A 26530-nucleotide genomic window follows, 5' to 3' on the forward strand; every position below is an offset into this window, starting at 1 on the left:
CTTTTATGTTGAGTCTTCCTCAATTTTTTTCTTTTTATGGCATTCTATTGTCATGCATTTTTTTTTTCTTTCTAAGCAAAGAATTTCTAATTTTTCGAAAAAAAAAAAACAAGTCGATATTGGCATAATAATCGACCGTTTCCGCATAACGAAACGGATCTGAATAAAATGTACCGAAATTTTAACATGCTATAGGAGCTGTTTTGCATGAAAAATAAATATTTGGATCTTGGAATTTAATAAGACTGTTATTCTTATATATATATATATATATATATATATATATATATATATATATGAGTGTGTATGTGTGTTTATGGATACACTTGTTATGTCTAGCGTCAGTGAGGAGTTATGATACGCCACAAGAGCTGTCTATGCATTATTAAGTTTTATATGTATATTGCTTTTGTTTGCTTCTGTTCGACATGCTGTTTATTTATATATCATACATTATTTGCAATTATATAATTCTCTATCTTTACAAATAGAATTTCAATCCATAATCTTTTGTTGCCGTCAACATAAATATGTGCGATTTGTTTGAAAGTAGACAGAAAATAAACCTAGCTGACATTAATTATAATTTGCTGTTGCCAAATTTGGAAGTGAGAAAAGGAAGTTGAATGATGAATGACTAAGTATTTGATTTCAAGGAGCAGATCTCTTTTGATTCAGACAGGAAGACCTTTGATGCCAGAGAAAGGATCTTTGCTTCGAGGGGAATGACCTTGATTCCATTAATTACAGAGGAATGAACCAAGAGAGAAAGAAAAGAAAAAGAAACATTTTCTTACGCATGGATGCTCTTCGCTTTAAGAAGTAAGATATTTGATACGTTCTACATTCAAGATAGACTTTTTATTGCCAGGAAAAGAATTGTTTGATTTTAGAGTGACCTTTGACTACAGAGGAAGAATTTCTTTCACTTTTCCTTTTCTAAATTTTATTTGAAAAATATCCGTTAACAAGAGTTTTTTTTTTTTAATTGAATGAAAAATAACACTTTAGTTCAAATGAAATATACTTCGGTGGTATTTGAAGAATCTGTGGTTTTATTCGATGAGATTGGAAATATCATTGATTTGTAAAGAACCACTTCAGATTAAAGAGAAAATATGTTCAATTAAAATTCAACAATTAATAGTTGCCATTAAAAAAAAATCTTTGTTAATTCTAGTATATTTCCTTCAAAATTGTAACGGAACATTTTGAACTTAAATAAAATTTCTCCCAAAGTAAATGAAATTCACGGGAACATTTTTTTTTTACTTTGTTTCTACCCTAACATTTTCCTTTAAAATGTCGACTTTTGAAGGTTTTCGGTATGCTGAAAAGTAATATCGCATTTAAATTTCCTGCAAATGACTTGGCGGATGACTCAAGTCACAAATGTTTTTATCCCAAAATTGAAAAACATAATTATTAAAACATGATTTATTAAATTGTTTCCTGATAATATTTAAAAATTGAAAAACATAATTATTAAAACATGATTTATTAAATTGTTTCCTGATAATATTTAAAAATTGAAAAACATAATTATTAAAACATGATTTATTAAATTGTTTCCTGATAATACTTAAAAATTGAAAAACAATTATTAAAACATGATTTATTAAATTGTTTCCTGATAATATTTAAAAATTGAAAAACATAATTATTAAAACATGATTTATTAAATTGTTTCCTGATAATATTTAAAAATTGAAAAACAATTATTAAAACATGATTTATTAAATTGTTTCCTGATAATATTTAAAAATTGAAAAACATAATTATTAAAACATGATTTATTAAATTGTTTCCTGATAATATTCAAAAATTGAAAAACATAATTATTAAAACATGATTTATTAAATTGTTTCCTGATAATACTTAAAAATTGAAAAACATAATTATTAAAACATGGTTTATTAAATTGTTTCCTGATAATATTTAAAAATTGAAAAACATAATTATTAAAACATGGTTTATTAAATTGTTTCCTGATAATATTTAAAAATTGAAAAACATAATTATTAAAACATGATTTATTAAATTGTTTCCTGATAATATTTAAAAATTGAAAAACATAATTATTAAAACATGGTTTATTAAATTGTTTCCTGATAATATTTAAAAATTGAAAAACATAATTATTAAAGCATGATTTATTAAATTGTTTCCTGATAATATTTAAAAATTCAATGATTTTTTCTACATAAATCTGCCTAATTTATTGTTGAAAACAATCTTTTCGGATGTTTGTCAGGATCAATACTATTAAGAACAATTGACGCTCGTTTTTCTGTAAAATAATCGTTAGCTAAACGTTATTTAAATAAAGAAATCAAACGTATTTTCTAGTATTTAAAATTGTAGCAATTTAATTCTTTTTAAAAGAATATTTTCTATCTTCTTTACCATAAAATAATTATCAAATTATATTCTTCAAATCAATAAAAAGACAAATGTTACGTTTGTTTCAATGTATTTATTTAAAGCGTTATTGTTTTCCTCGATTAAACGACAGGAATTGATTTTGGAACAATTCATTTAAATAGGTAAATTCAGAATTGTTTGCCTTAGTGACATCAAATTAATCACCAATCCGATAATCACATTTTCTTAGATGTACGAAAGGTGATAATTAGGGATAGGACAACAGCATATTCTTTTCCTTGTTTTGATTATCAGGTGTATATATATATATATATATATATATATATATATATATATATATATATCCATTGATATCTTATGTATTTACGTAGAGTGATGTGGTTCTCGGATGATTGTGTCTAACTGTGTCGGATATATACTCGAGAGTAAAAACAATGAAAAGAATATGCTTACCCTAGTGATAATGCATGTACAAACACAAAATACATTGGCACATTATTGCACAGATAAAACAGTTCTTTCGTTTTGTATTTGACATTTTCTTAGAGTTGCAATGCGGGAAAGAAATCTTAGAATCTTAAAAAAAAAAAAAAAAAAAAAAAAAACTTCTCAATAGTTTATGCTTGCTTATAATCATTGTATTTTTCTTAGAATGAGGGTTGTTTGTAAATATATACTAAATATAAGATGTAAACTTCAAAAATATCAAGTACAGTATAACCCCGGGATGCGGTGGTCCTTGGATACGTTTTTTTTTTCAGGTAATGTGGAATAAAAAAATTTTTTCGGCCTCTGGTTACGGTATTTGCCCCCTCCCCACCTTATTATAGTGTTATTTATGTTATTTGATTATATACCTGTGTATTATATACTGTACTGTACTTTGTTACTAATTTTTTAATATGTACTGTATAAAATTGTGCTCTCCCCTCCCCCGCCATTTCTCCTTAAGATCCCAACCCCGGAACGGATTAATGCTGTATCCTGGGGTTCTACTGTACTACCAGAACCCGTGGAAAATATTTAACCAAATAATCTGTTTGATAAAGCTGATATTTTTTCTGGAGAGCACAAAAAAAAATATTTTTTCGTCAAACAAACCGGTAACATGCAACAAATAGGAATTTATTAACTGCAGTGTGATTTGATTTTAGGCTTTAATATGACACCTGGTAGGGGTGACGTCACAGAGTAAAATGGTAGTATAATGATATATGTTTGTGAATGAAATCTCAATGTGCCAAGTTGTTAAACGATATGCACAGTTTACATATGCATAGTAGTAACGATATAGCACAGTAACGAGTTTTGACTGTATCTAATTACTGAAAACGTAACATACGGACTAACAATGGAATAAAAAGATTATGTAGATCATAAAACTGTGAGAAATAGAATATATTCATATTTCCAGGGTATATTCTTTCTTACAAAATAAATACTTATGTATGACATGCAAATACAACCCGCTCAATGTGATTTACGATGCACCATTCTTAGAGTTTTGATAGCTTAACATCAGCTGCTGAGGAATGACTGAAGTTTCTTTAAAAAATTGAAAACTCGAGTACAAACTTGTGATCATGGAAATTCAGCTGTCGATTATTTTCTTGGTGTGTAATCCATTTTTGATAATAAATATTTCACTCACCTGAAAAAGAAAAGAAATAATTTTTAATCATTGGCATATGACCATCAAAAAGATACTTAAAAATTAGAGAACAATGCAGTGGTTGTGGAAAAAAGACAGAATGAGCAAAAAATTAGAGATTCTAAAACGTGCACAATTTTAATCTCGTTTGTTTGATTATTTGCATACTGAATGTACTAGTTAGGCAGAAGGGCCGATATGATGTCATTTTAGTTATATTTATTTTGTACATTTTTTAACTCATACAAGAAAAGAAATATAATTTAGTCATAAGATAGACAACTGTTACTAGTTATTTTTCAGTTAATTTTTTTTTATTTAATTTTTAGGTGATTATTTGAAGACTGCTATACGCCTTCCATTACAAATGTTTGCACTCACTATTTATTTATCTACATGTATTACTAAAATATTTATATAAATTTATGGAATCCTGTCAGTAATTTAAGTTTTCATACATAAATTATATCATTTGTAATGACCTAAAGAAAAAAACATTTGACTTTTTATTAGAAAAGATTTTTCTGTATTAATTTTAAACGAGTTAAGTCAAATGAGGTTCTGTGATTTGCTAGTTGCTTTCCTGCTTTTACTCACCGATGAAAGGTTTTATTCAGGGTTTAAAAAGCCTTACACCCTTTTGTTTCCTACTTTACATCAAACTAAATTCAACTAAACAGAGTCAGTATTACCTAGTTTTACGACTAGCAGTGGTAAGCACATGAATTAGAAAAGTAAAACTGATAATCTTGCTTTGTTAATAATTGGCATATTGAATGCATTAGAAGTTTCTTTGTATGTAATTATTTGGACTATTATCCCCATCTTTTAGATGTTTTCATGACGCTTCGGCCAATTATTCCTCTGGCCTTCGTCAGGTTAACCACGACGGGATAGGAATGTCGAATCCAACTACATCCACAGCAATTACTGCCTTCAATAGTTGTTGTCATCTCACCACGGTTTCGGTCAACTAATCCTCTAACCGGCTTTGGGTGTGATCGAAACCGCTACCTCAACGCTCACTTGGATATTCCACATCTCTATCCACTGTACCACGGTCCCCAAAGGTTGGATTTTGGGGTCTTATAAATCCAATTGTTATTCTTCCAATTGTCGGGTCCGTACCGATTGTTATATTATTGAATTAAGTTTGGAATTAATTTGGAAATGAGTCATTTGTATAATTTATTTTAATTTTTTGAACTATTAATCTCATCTTCTAGTTGCTGATTTCACGACGTTTCGGCCAATTATTCGCGGTTAACCTGACGAAGGCCAGGGGAATAATTGGCCGAAACGTCGTGAAAACAACAACTAGAAGATGAGATTAATAATCCAAAAAATTAAATAAAAAAAATTATACAAATTAATCATCTCCAAAATAATTCCAAAATTAATTCAATAAGATAAGTGTTAGAATATAGGGGTAGTGGTATTAAACATAAAAATCTCATACGAAGAATGCAAATTTATTTTAGTGCTATATTGTGTAGTTTTAATTTTTTACTTTTACTGTTTGCACATATTTTAAACTTATAGATAAAAAAGTTTACTTTTCTGTATAAGATCGACAAATTTTATTATTTTCTTTAATTAAAAATAAGAGTTATTCCCTTTGCCGATATTAACTTTAAGATGATTATTCAAAAGTGTTTCGTTTTACCAGTCGGTTAGGGTTCAACGAAATAATAAAAAAAAATTGTAACAAGGAATGTTATGAATTGCCAATAGTACAGTACAAGAAGAAGCAAACATTTGCAAAGTTTGATTTGCTTGATTAAATCCTATATTTGAGCTTGATTTTGAAAATCAGACAAAAAACTTTATATGTAAAGTAAATTATGTTAGAAGCTAAACATACCAAAATGTGAAACATAGGATAAAAAATAACATGAACTAGATAATTTGATGTCGGTATATATATATATATATAGTGCCCAGAGCCGATTTTGGCGATAGATATATCTTTGAAATAGTTCATCAAAATGAAGGATGGATTTATTAAAACCGCTGTTTGATGTTAACATCAGGGTTAATCTCTCCTGAATGGGTCATTGGGGAAACACCATGCGATGTTGAGATACAAGCATAGAAAAAAAAAAAACAGGAAAATGTGTAAATCGAAAAAAACAAACAAAAAAAAAACAATAGAAAATTTTTTAAGTAGATGTTTATTAAACATACATGTATATAATAAAAAGAAGGATTTATTGAAGCAATAATCAAGTTCGTTCAACCAAATTATCTACTTAAATACCCAAGTACACATAATTTTACATTCTGTAAAAGTAATGAAGTATACAAATTGAACTTGTTACACAAAAAACAAGTAAAATAGAATTGAACATTATACAAGTAATGAACTAGATAAAAATGGCATAAAAACAACCTAAGTACACTTGAATATTTTGCAAACGCAATTAAATACGTAGAACCGAACTCTTGACTCAAACCATGAAGTAAAAATTGAACAATTAAACAAATGAAAGCAACTTCATACACAGAAAGAATTGAATACAGTTTTGAACCCTGCGCGAATAATCAAAACAAATTTTAACTCTTCACACAAATAATCGGATACAGATCAAAAAACGATTTGAACTCTTTACAAAAGCAACCAAGTACACGATGTTGAACTTTTTATGCAATCAAGTACACAGAATTGAACTATTGGATCAAGCCATGAAGCATTGAAGTGAGAAGACAACTGGATTGATTAGCAATTCTGTAGTCTACGAAGCAGCTTTCCTCATTTAGAAAACTCAGATAAAGAGCAAGATAAAGCAAATACAAAAGATGGGGCACGAGTGGGATATTAGAGACTAACACTTAAATAAAACTGAAATAAAAAGTATATATATATATATATATATATATATATATATATATATATATATATATATAACAGCAATAAATCTTTTTCTATTAGCCAAAGGATTTTAAAAGAAATAAAAAATTATAACTGTGGCTTGGAGACAGCATTTGTTTTTATTTTTGTTTTAATATAAAGTCAATGGTATGCTCTGATGACTGGAACATAATATTTCAAGCGATTTATTTTTTCTAATACGAGTGAAAAGAAAAAAATATTTTAATATAAACTTACATACCATTTTATATTAGCTATTTTATAGCGTTTTATCATCGGTATTTTAATCCTTTTTTTTTTGTTGTTTTCTTGCTGTTGTTGTTGCAAGGAGTTTAAAGAGTTATATCTCCTTTAATTTTACTATAAAAATATAAACTAGTAGATGGACCCGGCATTGCTCAGTATTAAACGTAACGTTAACTCTTAAAAAAAATGAAATAAAAAAGCGGATAGAAACTGAGACATTCACATGAGAGTATTATGTATTTTTTTATACAGTTCACTTCTAAGCAAAAAAACAATACTCGCGCTGAAACCAAAGTTAAACCCTAAAGACAATGTGCCAAGTAAATAACTAGGCACCGCCAAAACTAGGGGGGGGGGCAGGTAAGTACTTTTTGACGGACCGTCTTTTTAAAAATCTACCAAAAATCAGGTAATTATCTGATCAATACGAAATTTTCAGCGATTATTAAGAGAAGAATGAACTTTATAACAGTGTACTTATTTTTCATAAACGATATATATATATATTTTTTTTTGCTTACAACCCCCCCCTTGTTTTGAGGGGGTAGAAATATGCTTAAAATAATCATCTGAAACCGAACAAAACATATTGTGTTGTTGTAAGGGACAGAATTATAGATTAAAAAAAATGTTTGCATACCTTATTATGACGTCTGAATATCAGAACTTCGATTGTGTTTAATTATCCCGCTTTTGAGTTTTGAAGTGTGAAATTCGGTGAATATGTTAAGTAAAATAATTAATTTAAGTTAAGCAAAACAAAAAAGAATGTTTAATATACGAAAAAAGCCATTTTAAAATCTTCGATAAATAAATTAATTTTTTTTAGCGAGCCGAATAATGCATGACCATTATTAAACAGGGCATGCTTTGAAGAATCGATATAAAAAAAATCGATAAATATTGTGCCCTTTGTGTTAAAAATAGCATCATTTTTTCGATCCCGCTTGGAAACGTTTGCCGCCTTTCGACTACGGTGGACCAAACACGCTAAAAAATTTTTTTTTATTCTGCTTTAAATCCCCCCCCCATTTTGGGGAGCTTGGCCCCCACACACCTACACATTAAAAACCAAACTCATACAAATGGTCAACCATCTGGTACTGGCCAGCCTCAGCGTTAATAATACATTGAAATTTATAAGTTTTTTTTTGGCCTGTTTGGTCTTCCATAGTTTGCTTTTTATTAAACACAAACGTAAACATTGTCGATCTAGACTCTAGATCGACGCGAAGTAACTGGTTGCCTGTATGAATAAGTGGAATTATTTGAAATCCAGGTACTTATAATATTTTTGCATATTCTCATAGAAAATCATCCTAAATCTTAGTTAGACAACAAATAAATAAATTAATTAGTTCAAAACCCCCCTTTTTTTTTTAAATATTTATGTACGTTTTTTGTGCAAGACAAAAAATGTCAATTGTTAACTTTTGGGGAAAATTTAACATTTAAAATTTAATTAAAAATAGTAGAAAAAGTTTTGCATTCTGTTTCCTATATGATAAAATTCAGGGTTTTATCTTTCTGGAAAAAAAAGTTACTCAGAAATAATGGATTTTAATAAATGTAATTTCGTTTTTAAAAACAACAACAACTTGATTTTTCGGCCATTTTTGGCGGTGCCTATAAATAACCATTAGGAAAACTTGATACGGTTTTCAAAAGTGTTTCCAAACCTACTTATTCTAAACATAATGTTAACGATTTGCGCATGCGCAGTTATGAAACAGATAAAAAATCCGATGACTGCCAAGTACCATTTTTTCAATTTTAACCCCTTAGCAGTCCTATTAGAAAGTTTTCCATATATCTGAATACTCTATATACCAAATTTCAAGTTTGTAGATCAAAAGTCGTTGAGTATATAGGTTGAGAAGTGTCCTCATACACACATTCTCACTTATAGGATATGTAGAAAATTATACATAGCATCAAATACCAAATTATTTACATAAATTTTAGAAAAAAAATATGGGATAGCGATGATAATATGGAGTAAAACTAGTTGATAAGACATAAGCTTTAGGATTCAGAACTAGAAATTAACACCATCGACAAAATTTTTCTCCTAGAACTTCTCGTCTGGAACATGGTGTTGCGGAACTGCTTCCCAGATGACTGCAACATAATCGTTTTCAAGTTCACCATAAACAAATTCTTGTTGAGTATTTTTCGTAAAAATTCTGACCAATGATCACCATCATCACTAATCAATAGTGTTGCCTCCCCATTTACCTGACATGCATATCAAAGCTTGAAGGCAACTCCAGGATAAATGGTGACACCTTAAAAAACAATCTCAGTGCACAGATGGTTTTATTTATTTGCGGACTGTTATCCTTATCTTCATAGTTGTTGTTTCACGACTATTCCTCTGGCCTTCACCAAGTGGTTAACCGCGACAGAATAGGAATCCTACGTCTCTTAACTGTCTCTTCAGTAATTACTGCCTTCCGTAGTTGTCTCACCACGTTTTTGACAACTAATCCTCCAGTCGGCTTAGTGTAGGATTGACAACAACTATAATGAAGAGGATAACAGTTTGCAAATAAATATACAACACTACTTATCTGAAATGATTCCAATAATAAAAAATAATACATGGATGGTTTCGTTTTATGAAATGCATTGAATACGCCTCTAATAAACATCCACGAAGCTATCATGTCATAAACAGAAAACTAACTACCGAGTTAAATATAAATGCAAATTTCAATATCCGTAATATCAAGTCGACTTGAACACAAATATTAAGTTTGTATATTATGTAAATAATTTTGTTCCAGTTATCAAAAAGATTAATAAAATAACCTACTCCGAAACAGAGAAGGCGAAGCTTGGTAGGGCGGACCTCCTAGAACTGCACAGGACCAGCAGCATATCGCACTCAACAGAGAATGAGACATGTTAGCATTGTGACTGGAAAAGCAAATGTTGCACGTGTGTATTATTTCTTTGTTTTTTTTTTGTATATTGTATATTTATGCAATTAATCGTATAATATTCTTGTCTACATTTGTTTTAGTTGTATAATGTTAAGTGTATGTATATAATTAAATAATACATAATAAACGTTTGTAAAATAAACAAAATGATTGTCTATTCGTGAGCTAAATCCATAATGGATTTTAATAACGTGGAATTGTTTTTTATGGTTAATTATTCATAAAAAGAAAGACAATAAAAAATACCACATATTCTCCATCAGAGCTTTCTCTTTCTCATCATCCTTCCATCTCTTGTTTTTCTCATCTTTTTCGCACTTTTTCCTCCACAGATTGAACGCCATTTTACACACAATTGAGTGATTCTAAATTCACGGTTTTGATGATAATTGAATTTTCACTGGTTTAGCAGAAACAATTAGAAAGTGAAAGCATTTATCGTTGCAGAAAGGACATTTAATGGCTCTTTACACAAACCCCGAGAAATTGTATTCCAGCTGAACAAGATAAGGAAAGAGAAAATCTGAGGTTTCTGTTTGTCATTCTTTATTCATACAGACATCCTTTTTGTTTACAACATTTCCTTTTAATTACAGAGATAAAGCGAAGTGCACAATACCTAATTGCTATGAGGTATGCAAAGCGTTTTCAAATTCAGTCAAGTTATATCTAGTTATGCCTATATGATGAGACACGATATGTCTGCTGGGTCATAGACGTCCTACTATTCCCTTTTCCTAAGGTTAAAATCTTCCTGGTTTTAGTTTCCTCTCGACTGATTAACTTAACAGCTATTTCGAAATTCCTCTCCCTCCTAACACGTAAACTTATTCGACCAATCAGAATCATTGATCTATTTCATCTTTTCTTCACTATCTAGTAATCTCAATCAACATGGCGCAACAGACATGAAAATTTGACGATTGTTAAATCTTTTTTCAATATAAATTAGGTCTATTTATAAGTACAGGATTCACTCAAACTGATTCATTTATGAATTTTATAACAGCTCGAGCAAATGATCCAAATCTGAAATATATTTAGTTTATTTTTTTACAAATTGCTAAAAATGGGCCGGAAGTTTCACAAAAATTTAAACACATCGGGATTTTGTGAAATACTAACAATCGATATTAGACATTAATAAATAAATAAATATTCCCAGCTTCTAATTTTTGTTTAGTTTTTTTAAAGTTTTAAAAAGCATAATTTGGTCAACCTCGCATTTGGAAATTGAAACCTGTATAATTTGTATTGAATTTTATATGTAATCAAATTCTTTTGTACATGTTTCGAAATAATATTTTCTTTATTAATTTTATTTATTGCGGATTATCATCCTCATCTTTTCTTAGTTGTTTCACAACGTTTCGGCCAACTATTTCTCTGACCTTCGTCAAGTGATAACCGAGACGGGATAGGGATCTGAATGTCGTGACTGCATCCACAATTATTGCCTTCCGTAGTTGTTGTCTTACCACGTCTCTGGCCCGCTTTGGGTAGGATTGATACCGCTATCTAAAGACAATTCTCACCTGGAACCGTAGCGATTCAACGTGTATCAACTGCGCCACGATCAAGGTTGAATTTTTAGGTCTTATAAATTCATGTTTATTTATTTTCTGATCTTCGATGGTCGGGTCTGTACCGAATGGTAGATATTTGATTGGAATTCAGTATTTGTAAAAAATGTAAAAAATAAATAAAATTAATAAATAATACTCATCTCAATAATGAATTCCAATCAAATAATATATAATACTAGATTACCCGTGACCCGTTGGGTCAGTATGTTATATTAGCTATAGAATTCGTGTATGAGCGAGACACTTGTAACGTAAAGAAAAGTTTTTTTTTTGACATAGCAGAAACATTTCTATGAAAGTATATTAAAATGAAAAAAGAATATAGATAGATTTCTATGAGTCGTTCTGTTTATTATAATTTATTATTTTTGAAAACATTTTTTTACAGCTATTGAATTATAAATGGTTGCCCATACTTATAGATAAATGTGCACTGAACAGATACCATAATACTTCTAATTAAATTCAAAGTTTGATATATCTGCTTTTTTTTTTTTTTTACATCGTTCATTTCTGTATTACGTTTAAGTTATTTTAAACCCCACTCTTCCCATGTTAAATAATAGTTTCGAAATAATAATGTTAATATTTCAGTGCGCATGTCATGCGCGCATGCGCAACCGGATGTCATAAACCGGAAAGTGGGTTACATACATCGTTATAAGATTATTTGAGTGTTATAATTATATAGATTTTATTGTATTTTTCATTTCGTAAATGATAAAGGTTTCCCGACATTTCTCATTCCCCAATGGAAAGACATAATTTATCTAACAATATATTAAGCTATTTTTATTTGAAAACGTCCCACATTGAGTTGCAGTTATCTCTAATTTCATGTTTGTAATTTCTTATATATATATATATATATATATATATATATATATATATATATAACAGAACTGTAAAGTAGAAATTTACAAATAGTTTTTATTATTCGGCAGAATACTCAAAACCTTGTGTGCTAGGAAATCCTTAATCCGGAGTTTCAAAGAATGCTAATTCTTCTGATCAAAGAAAATACTGTTAGCAAAATAATCAGATAGAAATGCTAATATTTAGCGTGACTATGTATTTGCTGCTTGCTGCATAGGATGAAACTGAAAGTTTTATGGGTTTTAGGCAGAAAACTTAAAAAAAAAAAATAAACAAAAAAAAAAACAATATAAATATGGAAAACAGTTCATGCAAAGTTTATTTAGGTCAACATTAAGCCAAAAATTAACAAAAAGCTTTTTTTGTAAATAAAAAAATTATATAAAAGAAAATTTACAGTGTAATGGAGGTTATAAGTTGCAGGTAAATGAACAGATATATATATATATATATATATATATAGCTGTAGTTTCCAATGAAACTCTGGTATTTATAAAATTATGCTCTATAAAAATGGTGTAAAAGTGTATAATGTCCTTTATGTATACAAACATTATAGGCTACATATGGGCATACATGTTTTAGCTTTATCTTTCGAAATCCAGCGTTAAAAGTTTCAACTGATTTCAAAGGCAAACCCACGATTTCTGTTTTTCAAATTTCCCTTATTTAGGATGGAAAGGAGGACAAATCTTTATGCTATTTTGGTTAATTATTCTTATTTTTATCATTTAACCATACCTCGTGTCTCATTATGCTTTTGCACGCACACACACACACACACACACACCTATATCATATATATATATATATATTATATGCAAAATTTGGTTGCATTTGCGATCGAGAATCAGAATATGTAAATAGATCATTAGATGTGAATATATACTTCAGTGATAAGATCCATTATCCTTTTCATCATAGCTCTTATCTATGTGCTGCATGTGAAATATCTCTTTGTGCACTCATGATTCATTAATGATGCAACGGATTTAAAGTTGGAGGTTAATCAGCTCTTAATCTTCAATGATAGCAGATGACATTAAAATCAGTTTTGAAAATGTCATTTCTGATCTCCTCTCTTCTCATCTCGCTCTTTGACACGCAGACAATTTAATATAAAATACCGTAAATATACGATTTGGCTTTTACCTTTAAATAAGGGATAAAATACTTAGCACATAGATATGTAAATATGTTCAACTATCAGATTGACAAGAAAGTTCTTGCGTTTTTTAACTTTAAAATTCAGATGAACATATCTCGGCTCAACCAAAAAATTATTAATCGAAATACGCACCATCAGAATCAATACACTTTTGTCAACACAAAACAAGTTTATCTACGCAAGCAACCTAAAAATCTTGCCTTCTGGTAGCGAAAAAATCTTGCGTTCTGAATGCGTTTTTGATATCGCTTAAGTTTTTAAAGCATTTGTCAGGCAGTAAATTGTTTAGATACTAAAAAAAGTTGTAGTCGGTAGATGAGAGTTCTGGAGAGTATGGTGGAGGAGGAAGAGTTTCGCAGCTCAATTTGTTCAACTTCTGCAATGTCGGTTTATCAACGTGCATTCGGATATTGTTATGGAGGAGAATTAGACCTTTTCTCTGTGTGTGTGCGTGTGTGTGTCGGTGAGTACATTTCTTATGGACTCGGAAACGGCTAGGCTGACTTTTTTGGAAATTTTACAGCAAGGTACTATGCATCTGGTAGTGTTCTTAGATATGTTTGTATAGGAATGCTTCCAATAAGTATCAAAAATTGATAATCGACAAAATCTGATTTAAGGTATAGTTTGATTTTCACCAAAGTAAACACCCAAGCAGAAAAGGCCTCGCAAATAAAAATCAACAGCAAGTTCTTTGATAAGACAGAAGCGCATTCAAAATAAATATTTCTTTTTAGAGCATAATTGAACCATGAAAATTGATTTTTGTATTTTAAACTTTTATTCTATCCATTATATAAAAAATAATTTTATAAAATTAACAGCAGGTTCTCTACAGTGCAATGTAAACTACAATATATTGTAGACTAAATCACTGAGAGGAGACTTCTGAAGTTTCCTCCTGGTACACCACAATCGATCCCTGATTATAAGAGGAAAACAACTGATTTGATTTAAAATTGGGCGATTTCACACATTTTGATGACGATAAAAGTATTGAAGTGTGAAATATTCAATCACTCATTTAATCCGGAGCAACGTCGAGTACTCCTTCAAGTATACAACTAAAAGAGAGTTGTTAGCCACACAACTATAATAATAACATCTTGGTATATTTACAGAGTAAATTAATGCTGCTGGTTCTACAAGAGAGCGGTTAGCCATGTAACATTTTGCATGGCATAATAAACTGTGTCAATCGCTTTATTGCAGATTACCAACATATCAATATTTCACTAAATAGACGTCATAAAAATATTTAAATTGTATCATCAAATGGCTGCTTGCAGATTAGTTATTTCCCAAAATTCAATTCAAATTCATTTGATATTCACTAAGCTGACATTTCATTCTTTATCAAGGAATTTCCACTGTCCGTCGTTTTATTGTAGGTCTCTTATGTTGTTTAAGGGCAAAAATACAATGTCTATGCATTAAAACTTATTTTCTATGTTTTTCTGTCAAAGAATGATAAACAAAAGCACATCCTAGGTGCTATACCTCAAATAAATGAATTATTTCTCGATATATCCACCATTTTTAAAAAATAACTTTAAATAACGTTTTATTCACTGAGGAAATCAATTGTTTGATATGAAAAAAGATTTATGGCTCTAGCGGCATCAACTATTTTCCTCTACAGGGCATCCTTTGAAGTAAATTGCTCTCCTACCTCATAAACCCACTCTTTTCAATACTGATCAGAGATGAACAATGGGCTTAAGGTCTGGAGAACACAGTGGACAGGTCATGAGGGTTTCTCCAACGAAGCCCATAGATTCAACGAAGGTTGCACTAGCCCTAGCAGAATGAGATGGTTCATTATCATGCATAAAAACCATCTGAAAGCGATGTGACAATGGTAGGTCATGTAGCCATGGTGACAAAAGATTATCCAAAAAATGGCTGGTAAGTTTTACACCTTCACCTTCTGACACTCGGAATGGACCAATCAACTTATCTTCAATGATTTCTGCCCAAAACATAATGTCTCCACCTCTTTATTGGCAATGAACTTTGTAAGGGGTTGGAGTTCCGTTCGGGTTCCAAACTTTGGCCGAGCCATACAAACTCTTGAAATAGGACACGTTACAAATCCATTTTCATGTAATTCTGCGCCCAATCCATTTGTTTTTCCCTATCTTGTTTGCTCAATGGAGGCCTTAAGAGGTTTGCTGTTCCTTGCCATCTCACTCAACATAGCATCGGGCCTGCCTGGATCTTGGAGCCATTCCAGCTCTTGCAAAAATGGAAGCACTGGTGCTGTTTGAGTTTCGATTGACTTCCCTACACATTTTCTGAATATCACGATCTGTAAAGTTTCTCCTGGTGCCCTTATCCTTTCTGGATTATGTGTTGGGATTGCTTACAAACGAAGCCAAGGTTCTTGGATCACTTTCCAGCTCAGTGGCTAAATCTTTGATGGACAATCCTTCTGCAATTCCAGCAACACTCCTTTGCTTTTCGATAACTTTCAATCGTCCGTTTTTGTTTTTTTGGCACTGTAGGAGATCTGCAATAAAGTGATGGACAGTGTAAATCTCTTGATAATGAATAACGTGTCATAACTTCGTGAATATTGCATGAATTTGAATAACATTTTGGAAAATAACTAACCTTGAAGTAGTCGTTTGATGATACAATTTTTTTGCTTCATATATGTAGTGAGATATTGAAATTTTACTAATCTACAATAAAGCGATTGACACAGTTTATATATATTGATAAGATATTCATATAAATGTGAGCATATTTACAAAGATAGATGAATGCCTACTATGAACGATATAACCCTTTACACCAAGCAGATTATTTTGAAATTCTAATACTTCCTGCTAAAAAATCCCAAAATAGATTCTTGCATCAGCAGTGTCAAATCTGCAATGTAGATGTTCAAACATTTCAAATCCTTCAGCGACTTTGAATGTATGCCGTCTTGCTTACCATTATTATGTCTAAAGATGTGTGAGAATTTACCTACCATTTTTATAGTTAGCAAAGATCCCAAAACGACACAATTTCCGACCGATAAATCAACGTTTCCAATAAGGCAGGAATCAGAAACTGCATTCTTATAAAAAAAAGAAACTCTTAAGAGGTTTATATTTAAAATCTAAACAGCATCCGGATGAAGTGGGTCTCGTGTTTACTTTGATAACTGTGAGATGTTAACCCCTAAAAGAAATCGGAAGTAGCCTGGTAAATCATATGTTGTTAATGGAGTAACATTAGTGGGATCTTGAACATAAGGTCACCATCTGTTAGAGGTTTTGTTGCTTACTAAAGTTGAATCGCGTGTGCACAGTAGGCATATGTCTATCTTTTTTTTTTTGTAAATATGCTCACACCCGTTTATATGAATATCTACTCATATCTATTTAGTTTATATCTTCAATAATAATATTGTGTCTACTAGGTGGCCCAACTGATTACTGCCATCTGATTATGTGTTTTTTGTTTTGTTTTAGTTTTATAGCATGTCAACCGTCATTACTGAAACCACACACGTGTGTTGTATAGAATTTATTTCTAGATTAGTTTGATTTTTAGGCTAGTGAAAAAAATAGTTCGTAAATGATCGTTTCTATTTGACCCATACACTTTGACAAGTGCTACCACTCCATATTAGAGTGGACCTGAGAGTAACATTTCTTGTTTCATATCACTGTTAGCTTGAGCAGCTGATAGAATTGGGAAACCAAGTTGGTAGAATGAGATAAGATGGTACAAGGAGTAGAGCAGAAGTATTTCATGCTCTGGTTGCCATTCTTTGATGATCGGCATTATGGAATGTAGTTTATTTCTTGTGGAAAAAATCCCAACTGTCTTGTTATTTGGTTGGTATGCAGTTTCTGATTTTTGTTTTTAAGTTATGGTATGCGATTTTTGTTTTGTAGCGAATGCTTTCTTTACTGCAGTATTGACCTTTCCAGTTTCTTGGTATCTGATGTAATGATAGTTTATTCGAGTTTTTTTCAGTTATGCTTTATATTCGGAGTTCAAAAAGCCTTATTAACTATCTCTAAATTTTTGCCTATTTTTTTCACTTTACTTATGACATTCGAGCCAGCGGAATGTCTTTGTGCAATGTCAGCTGCATAATTTAAAATGAACGATTGGATTAAGTGGTCTTGCTATAAAACTTCCGTGTGGGAACATGTGTTTCAATGCCCGCTTTGCACCATTCGGTTGTCTCATTGGCACACTGTTCAGCAGTAAAAGAAAAGATATTGGTCAATATGGCATATCTGGTGTGTTCTGATTGCTTCCCAGGCAGCCCTTTTGTAGTGTCTTGTCGTTTTGAGCAACGGCTCCTCACTTTAAAGGTAATATCTACTAATACTACTAGGTGGTTTGAGTTTCAGAGCGGACTATGAGCATTAGTCACACAATCCTCGGGTACAGTGATAAGGAATATGTCTAGAAAATGAAGCTTATGTATTATTCGGTTTGTATAAAAAAAATGAAAAAAGAAACATTCCAGAACAAAAATCTACTGAGAAGGTTCGTTTCAATAAAGAGATAAAGAAAACGATTTCTTCTCGTTTCTCAAGTCTAATCATTTGTCCATTTCCGCTGACTTGAGGTTTTAGACTAATTCAAAACGCTTAAATATTTCCTTCCTCTTGCAACATGCTCTCTGCTTTGTTCACGTGAAAGAGAATCAAGATTTCAATTCTCGTACAAGTTTTTTTTCTTTTCACTTCTTTTTCTGAGACGTCACGGAGGACTTTTGTCCGTAACCTTTATAATAATTCTTACCAACAGATTTGATTGGTTAATTTCCGAGGCTGAACCCACGTAGATGTTTTATCATACATCCTCTACCAGATTCACTCTTTATAACCACAATACGTTTTGACATAAAAAAAACTTCTACGTGGGTGTTTTAAATAAGAACGAAGAGACGCATAGCTTATTTCTAAAGAAAATAAGACGAAAATATAACAAGAAAACAATGATCATTTTCATTATCTGTTTAACGTTTGCGCCCTCCATACTTAATCATTAAATATGTTTTACCCCCGGAAAAGGACTTGAAGTTAGTCAAAACTAAAATAATAAAGTTCATCAACAATGTGAATTTCTATATGATATACTTATTTCAGTAAGTTGTAAATATTAATACACACACACACACATATATATATATATATATATATATATATGAGAGAGAGATCGAAACATCGTAAGGCCAGTGTAGCGAAGTCTGTACCTGGCTGTGTAAGTATAAGATTATGCGTGTGTATTAATATTTTTATATTTAAACAGTCACGTACAGACTTCGCTGCATCGGCATGGTAATGTTTCGATTTATAGTTATTAACAACTAAGATTTCGTCAGGCGAAAAGTTTGCCTATACAATTAGGTGATCATATTGAAAGCTTTAACTACATATCAAAACATTGTCACGACAGTGAAGCAAAGCCTCTACATGCCTATATAAATAAATATTAATGAAAATAGCTATTTACGATTGAGCACATTTTTATAATCCCGGTTAAAATTATTTAAGCATTTATACTCCGAATACAATCTTATCTTGAAATACTAATATATATATATATATATATATATATATATATATATATATATATATATATATATATAAGCTGTCAGCCCGGCGTTGGCCGGTCGTTCAATACGTTTACACATGATATTTTAATTTTTACAAATTGTGTATGTATTATTATAGAATCAAACCTCTATTGTTAAATACTACGAGGAATAATTTGTCCGGTGGACTAATACGCAAAAATAAATAATTTTAATAAAAAATAATGATAATGTCGTGCATAAAATTCTGTGTTTACAATATCACGTCAACTGATATTTGGTCTTGAGGATCTTAATCTTCTGTTATGGATGAAAAATAAGAATTTTACAGGCGAATATTTTTCTCATTTATCTGTAAGAGATTGACTTTAAGATCGGATTTTTAGATTTTCAATACTTATCGGATAAATTTATGTACAAAACATATCTAAGAATACTGTCAGACATATGAATTACCTTTGTGTGAAATTTGCAAAGGATAGGCTCAGCTGTTTCGGAACCTATTAAGAAGGAACCCCCACACACACAAAGTGACTTTTATATATATATATATATATATATATATATATATATATATATATAACTCCAGGTTAATATTTTTCTGAGGTAAAACAACCGATGAAGTTTGAACGAGGTCAATGCAAGAGTACTCAATACCCAAGTATAGCAAGATATACTTTTTATTTGTTTTACATAACCATTAATATGTCGCTACACATTCATGAGCATGTTTCGGTCACTCAGCTACCAGTATCTATAGACCTTTTCAGACAATACTGCTTATACAAAAATCAAGTTATATATATATATATATATATATATATATATATATATATAATGTGTGTGTGTGTGTGTTCGTGGTGTACATGGATTATAAGGATAGTAGATTGTGAGGGAAAATTCCACCGATTTCAGCGATGTATGAAGAATTTTAAAACAATATTGATCAGGAGAAGGCAGAGTAGGCTTACCAAATATAATTTTTGCAATATATAACTAAAGTTTCATGCATCTGGCCCTTGTTACCGAAGCTATCAAGCAACTATGTAGGGGGTAGAAACTTACTTTACCTTACATATTAGATATACAGTCCGTAGTAATGATATTTGACTAATAATTGGATATTTTCTTTTCTGATGAAGGTCTATTAAAAGGAATTCCCTAAAAATCTATAAACGTCATTTTAAAAAATGTCCCATTGTATAAGGACATTTTGAAAAATAAAATAAATTTCAATATGTGCACAGCTCCATGGTATCACCAGAAAGTAAGACTAAGAAGAAAAACTTCACTTTCAGTTCTAGCAACAGAGTAGGTGGTAAGCTGAGAGGGTCATACTCTTCGACTCTTTATGGTGCCACAGATTCTAAGAAATAATACAATGAATGCACTATTGTTAGAATTGAGCAGTTACGTTAATGTCCATGTTATAAAATCCACTTGTATTTTTATGCAAATGATCTTATCGCCAAATGAAGTAAAAAATTCCCTTTAAAATGTCCCAGGCGGCAGTATTAAATCTTTTTATTTTTTGGTATTTATTTCTACGCCCTACATTTCTGGTATTTGGTGGGAAGGGATGGTAGCAATGTTCAAAGAACTGATCATCAGTTTTTCATTAAATCAGTTTAATTACTGGGCAAGGTCCTCATTTCAGAGTCTTCCAAAATGCGTCAATAATTTTCTATGTCGGCCGCTTTTTCATACTCTTTCAGTAAATTATCTCTGAGTCACAATCTTAGGGAAGGGATTTAATTTACTTGTAATGCTTCTTTTTTCCTCTTTCAATTCCTTCATTGAAATGCGTGTACAAAAAAAAAAAAAAAAAAAAGAAATATCGAAAATAGAAACTAAATTTACGATAAATTTTTTTCATTTCCTGGGTTTTTATTCTTGTGTTTTCTTCCTATTTGTTAAGTTTGCTTCCATTTCTTCGTTTTACGACATATCAACCATTTTTGTGATGTTTGATACCGAAAATTACATACTTGATGGGGAAGATATGAACCCATAATTTCCCAGAGTTGTATATCTAAATAACAACTCGAGTTAAACTGATTGCATACAATTAATCGTTTACGTTAGGTATTGTTCTGCTGCATTAAAAATAATGTTTGTTGCCATTTAAACAAATAAATCAAACTGAAAAAAAAACAAACACACACACAAGAAGTGCAAACAATCCAGATTTTAAACATGTATCAATTATTTTGTATGGGGTATTTATTAAATTGTGTTACCTCCAGTATAGAGTTCTATTAGTTGCTGTATATATAAATGGGCGAGGGAGCGCAGGCAATCAGCATTACATGGTAAGCGGCAGTTTCTCATCGCATGTTCATTAAAACATGTTAAACAGATTGTTTGATAAATGCAAAAAACTGCCATTCAGTGTTTATTCTTTTCAAACCGAGATATATAGATGCATCTCTATTATAAATACACATATCTATATATCTATAAAAGTGAAAGTGTGTGTGTGTGTGTGTGTGTGTGTGTGTGTACATTTCCCTACGCAATAACTGTCAATTTATAGCCTACAGATTCGAAATTTGATATACAGGGTACCGAGATTTGGGAAAATCGATGTGATTAGTTTTCGGCCAGAAATTTTGCGATTCAGGGGTCAAAGTTCAACGATTTGACTTTTGAGAACTCTACCAAACTCCTCCGACAATTTATGGTCTAAGCACTTGAAATTTTAGATATAGATTCCTGGGACATGGATCTAACTTGATTTGAGCCCAAAACAATCAATTTTAGGGGGTCATAATAGGGGTCAAAGTTAAAAAAAATTGACCGATTTTTTTTTTTTTTGCTCAGCATACATCTCAAAACACCCGGACAACGCCGGGCACCCATGCTAGTATATCTATAAAAGTGTGTGTGTGTGTGTACATTTCCCTACGCAACAATTGTCAACTTTTAGTTTACAGACTCGAAATTTGATATACAGGGTACTGAGATTTAGGCAAATCGATGTGACTGGACTTCGGCAAGAAATTTGGCGATTAAGGGATCAAAGTTCAACGATTTTACCTTTGAGAACTCTACTAAACTCCTCCGCCAATTCTGGGTCTAAACACTTGAAATTTTAGATATAGGTTCCTTGGACATGGACCTAACTTAATAACTTGATTTGAGCCCAAAACAACATACAAGTCCAAATACCAGGGAAACGCCGGGCTGAAATACTAGTATATATATATATATATATATATATATATATATATATATATATATATATATATATTACACACACACAGAGAATATTTCGTGTTTCATACCCGTAAGAAATCGCCAGGCAAGAAGAGCTGGATTCACTATGAGGATGAAACAAATGATTCTGGTAGATGAATTGCCATATATTTCCATAAATTACTATTTAGCTTTAATCATATCCTAAACACTCTTGAAATTTGAAAATTGATGCATCTATCTATTAATACGATAGCGTGAGTGTTATTTTGTGTGTCAGGTTTACAGCTTGGTTCCTTCCGACCAGTTTTTTCTTCCCACCAGTTTTGGCAAATAACAAATAGGATCCTGAACAGAAGCGTGCGTTCTATCCCAACCATTATCAATGGACCAGAGGTCATCTCGTCAGAATCAGACAAGGCCAAACTACTCCCCATATTTCCTCCTATAACACAGAACACACTAGGTAACATACAAATATTTATGCATGAGGTCGCCAAGCTAATCAAGAACCTTGATTCCAGTAAAGCAACTGGCCCTGACGGCATCCCAATTATAGTGTAAAAAAAGCTTCAACCAGAACTTGCTCCCATACTTACGAAACTGTTTAAGCGCTGCCTTAAGGCGAAGTGTTTCCCGACTCCCTGGAAAACCTCATCAGTTTGCCCTGTATTTAAGAATTCAGGTGATAAGTCATCTCCCTCTCAGTACAGACCAATAAGTCTCCTGTGTGCTATGAGTAAGTTGCTGGAATCCATATTAAATAGAGAAATAGTCAACCACCTCAGCAGAAATAACCTTAGTGACACACAATATGGTTTCTGCTCTGCAAGATCTACCGCAGATATGCTAACGGTTATATCCCACAGGATTAGTGAATCTCTTAACAAAGGCTTCCTTTCTAAGGCAATTGCTCTTGACATATCAAAGGTCTTCGACAATGTATGGCATAAGGATCTACTTCAAGATTTCCAGCTACGGTATTATTGGACATGTTTTCTCAATCATTAAATCATTTCTCTCCGATAGGCTAATAAGAGTAGTGGTTGATGGACCAAATCAGAGGCCTGCAGTATTAATGCTGGAGTCCCTCAAGGGTCAATCCTGAGCCCAACTCTCTTCCTGATCTACATCAATGACTTCCCTAAACACATACTTAAATCATTCGTTGACATCTATGCTGATGACACGACCATCTAGGGTAACACATCTAAGGCTGTAAATGACAAAGTTCTCTCTGATTCTCTCTCCTCTGATCTCGAGCGCGTAGTTCAGTGGGGGAAGACATGGCTGGTTACCTTAAATGCATCTAAAACCAAACTCCTATCCTTACATCATCAACGCTCTGATCCCCATCTGGCATCAATTGGGATGGATGGCACTCCTCTGGGAGAGGCCCCATGTTTTGACAAGCTTCTGGGTTTGACCTTTACTCCTGATCTGAAATGGAACACGTACATCAAGTCTGTTGCCAAGGTCGTCGGAAAGATGGTTGAATCCTTCTACCGCTCCAGAAGATATCTCACTACTGATGCAATTCTCTATCTACATAAAAGCCAAGTACGTCCAAGGATGGAATACTGCTGCCATATCTGGGCAGGAGTTGCTAAAAACAGCCTATCCTGCCTTGACAGAGTACAAAATAGACTTCATGGCTTAGTGGGGGATGCCATTTTCTCTACCCTGCAACCTCTCTTCCACAGAAGAGACATTGCGAGCCTATACTTGTTTTATCTTTATTTCCATGGCAAGTGCTCGTCTGAACTCCAATCTCTGGTCCCCCCACACCAATCTTTCACGAAAAACACCCGTCTAGATGAATCCACTGTGAAAAATTCCCCCCACTCTTTATCTGTGCCTAAATCAAAACGTAGATTCCATGAACAAAGCTTATTTCTTAGAACTGCACGCCTGTGGAACTGTTCCGTCTTCCTGCTTCCCACCTTACTACAACTCGGATGTCTTCAAGTCCAACGTTAACAAATTCCTAATGAACCGCCCCCTTAAGTAAACACTTTCAAATCTCCACACTAACGTACTGTACTTGCAATAACCCTTATCCCCGAGTGGCTTCCAGGCCTTGATAAGTGGTGACCACCGTGTAAAAGAGTGACTGTCGTTTAATTGTTATGACCTTCCATTTCTTGTAATTGACAAGCCAAAAACTATATGCCCCTCCAACTGCTGAATAAAAGGTAATGAAGCAACTTTTATAAAAGCATTAATTACAATTTTTTCATCTTGTAAGTAGCGAAATAAAATTCTCCAGAAATCGCTGGCTTTTAAACTTTGCGATTTGAAATTTTCATAAACCGCTGAATCGAAAAAAAAAAAAAAAAAAAAAAAAACACCAAAGAAAAAAAAAAACAGATTTTAATTTTCTATCCTACAAGAAATATACAAAATATTCCGTGTTTACTCTCTCTATAGTTTTGGGATTATATTGAAACGGTTAGCTCTCAAAATTCCTGCCAAATTTTATCTGCTAGTTTTCTGTTTTTCGCAGAATGGTAACTTGTTCTGCCAGAAAAATAATGAAATCAGTGCTTATTGAAAATTAATTTAAATGTTATAATTTAAATCACAACAATGGAAATCTAAATATTGAATATTACTGAAGAAATTTACAAATTTCAGAAAAATTAATATTTGTAAGATGAAACTTTTACAAATATTTTTTCTGATATTTGTGGAGTTCTTAAAAAAAAATCCATAAAAGCAAGCAAATAATGTATACGTGATTAATTGATATATTTTAGAACCATTCTGAAAGGGTGGTTGGGAGGGTAGGTAAAAGTGGCACCAGTAGAAATGGCACAAATGTATGAATGGGGAAAACAGCACCACATGAAAATCTTGCAAGTCTGGGAGAAAATATATAAAACGAAAACATTTAAAAGTTTAGCAAATTAAAAAAAAAGACAAAGTATACCTAGATTTAAAAGTAGAGGAGGACCTTCAGCTATCCTCTTCAAAAAGTAGACTGCTTTTTTAGACGATTATGTGTGACTACCCTGAAAAAATACTTTATAATTTAAAGTAGAGGATCAGTTTTTCCTATAAATTTATATTGAAATGGGCCTTCATGTCTTTGTCATTCTAACTTTTTTGAACAGGTAATTAATCTTTTATCTCTGTCTAAGCCCAACCGGTAAAGTCGTAAAACCACACGAAATCACCTTAAATTGTGTGCGCTTCACCTTTTAATCTCTCATAGGAAAAATATAGTTATTAGACTTGAGTTCTAAACTGTTACAAAGGCCTGGAAATGGAGATGTTACTTTACATTAAATTGGGCAACACTGTTCATGCCCACCAGCATTCACAATCGAATATATTTTGTCTGCTCTGCTCTGAATATTTAAAAATAAATAATTTATTCAGCTAGGCAGAAGAGTAACTTATCCCGCCTTTGGTAACGTATTGTTTTTTTTTTTGTTTATTTTACCACTTTTTCGACTCTGGATTGTAAAACAAATCCGAATTAACATGTTCTTATATACTTGCCTCCCCACGGGGGTATAGTTAGAGAAAAGTCGGATATCCATGTGTACAAGGCAATTAAAAAAAAAATGAGTTACCTGCTTACTAGTTTGTAACTTTATATTAAAAACCAATCACATGATTTAAAGTTCAATCTATGAATATATAAATATTTGTAAAATCTAATCTACAAGAGTGACTTCCCTTATACTGTTAGCCAAAATCAGCCATAGAACTGTTACCTATTTTGCCCATTTAAATCCCTGGCCTGATGTAAAACATTAGGCTAAAACCGACAAATAACAGTTTTATGAAAAACAATGCCTTATTTAAATTCGATACCATTAAAAACTATTTAGACACAAGTATGAATTTTAGGAGAAAGATAAAAATTAGCCCGAAAAGGTGTTTTTCATCTCTAAAACATCCTGGGGCTTAAGCCTCAGAATTTTTATCAAAAATCCTAGAATGTTACATTTCCTCCCTTGGGTAGTTGCAACTTCATGCAAAATTTCAGAAAAATGTAATGAGTAGTTATTGAAAATATTGGGAAGAAACGG

The 26530-nt window shown here is 31.7% G+C and overlaps 1 long non-coding RNA gene across 1 annotated transcript in view; it reads right to left on the reverse strand.

The window, feature by feature from the left end:
* Nucleotides 1–15769: 15769 nt before the first annotated feature.
* Nucleotides 15770–26530, reverse strand: part of LOC145283544 (uncharacterized) — a 19251-nt gene continuing 8490 nt past the window's right edge. The window contains exon 2 of the long non-coding RNA XR_013868635.1: nucleotides 15770–16244. This is a non-coding gene — a long non-coding RNA (uncharacterized LOC145283544). The remainder of the gene's footprint in view (nucleotides 16245–26530) is intronic.

The sequence above is a fragment of the Euprymna scolopes genome, chromosome 1 (genome assembly GCF_053919585.1).
Source record: "Euprymna scolopes isolate OS-2025 chromosome 1, ASM5391958v1, whole genome shotgun sequence".
Lineage (NCBI taxonomy): Eukaryota > Metazoa > Mollusca > Cephalopoda > Sepiida > Sepiolidae > Euprymna > Euprymna scolopes.